Here is a 1,820-nt window from a genome sequence, read left to right on the forward strand (position 1 = left end):
ATATATAATATATATATATATATATATATATATATATATATATATATATGATCGCACTCTAGAAAATTGTAGAGCAAAGTGATACAATTTCAAACATGATACAATTCTGAAAAGTAAGATTTAAATCCAATTTTCATGATTTGGTTTTTCCTGTTTGGCAGTATCCTTTAGTATCCTCTACACAATGAGATCAGAGTTACCAAACTTAAATCTTGAAATTGGATCAAATCTTATTTCATTCAGAATTATACCATATTCAAAATTATTTAAACTTTACTCTATAGGATATTGTTAGTTTCTTGATCTTCTCAAATGTGACGCTGTATTATTTGTGCTGTAAGCAAAAACTTCAATCGAGCTAACTAACTGTCATTGCTACTAAATGTCATTGGCATCACATGCCAATGACTAAAATGACTTTTAATTGTCTTCTTCGCAATTTTGTTTCACGATTAGCGTAGGAAGTCATGATAACGTGAGAAATATTATTATCGCACAATAATGGCGAACTTCTCGATTGCTTACCACATAAAAGTCGTGGAAAGGGACCAATACATGCAAGATGAGAAGACTTTTTTTTCTTCTCCTTCTCCCTTCCTTTTCGCTTCACGTAATTGCCAAATAAATAGTAGTGTTTAATATCGTATCGCGTGTCCAGAAGGTAGTACTTGTATTAAATGGTCACACATCCCTCGCATAAAAGAATCCTAGTTATCAATATTATTTAAATATACGAAATATGCATTTTGATCGGCCGATTGATAATTTTTTTATCCTGTAAATCTAATACTGCAACATATTGTAAATAATATATGCATATAGCATGGCTATACAGAATTTTCATGTGTTTATTCTTGAGATTTATACATATATTTATTTAATTAACAAAAATAAATTATTATGTAACCAGAGCTTCAGTAAATTAAAGTCAATTTTAAATTCATCAAAGAAAGCTTTTATTGCTAATTTCTCTTTTCCTCTTCTAAGTCATGCTGTATATGAAAACGCGTAATTTAAAAAAAAATTGAATTTCAAAATAATTATTTTCAAATGAATTATTTTTAGAGATTCTGTAAAAATTGATGAAAAGACCTGTTAAAGATATATTGTTAGAAAAACATCAATAAAAAAAATCAATAAATGTAACAAATGAGAGTAATCGATTAACGTACATAAGAGTATGAAAGAACTTCCGATATATTTCGCGGATTCTACATTGATCGGCTAAGAATTTTTATTCTTTTGTCTACGTACACATAAAACTCATACGATTTTTAATTACCACATTCACGCATGATAAAGAAATACATGTCTTTACAAAGCAGCGGAGAGTAATGATTTTTATGAAAACAAAAGAGTTTAATATATTCTATGAGAAAGTTTTATAGATAATTATAGTACATATACATTTATTATATATTATAAATGATTATATTTTATGACAAATTACAGAAACATTTGACAATGAAGGAAGTCGGATGGTTTTCTGTTAAAATATACAAATTCATAATTATATTACTGTTCTTGTTATCATGATGTATCATTTGTTTCTCATATGCGATGCGAACATTTATGCATCTTAGTAGCATGTGCTTGACGTATATATTTATCCAGCGAGAGAGAGAGAGAGAGAGAGAGAGAGAGAGAGAGAGAGTGTGTCTCCACACACACACACACACACACACACACACACACACACACACACACACACACACACACACACACACACATATATAATAATATATATATATATATATATTAATAAAATATAATATATATATAGTACTATATAGTAGTTACGTTAGGTAGTAATTATATTA

Source organism: Atta cephalotes (assembly GCF_000143395.1).
Source record: "Atta cephalotes unplaced genomic scaffold scaffold00015, whole genome shotgun sequence".
Taxonomy (NCBI): Eukaryota; Metazoa; Arthropoda; class Insecta; order Hymenoptera; family Formicidae; genus Atta; species Atta cephalotes.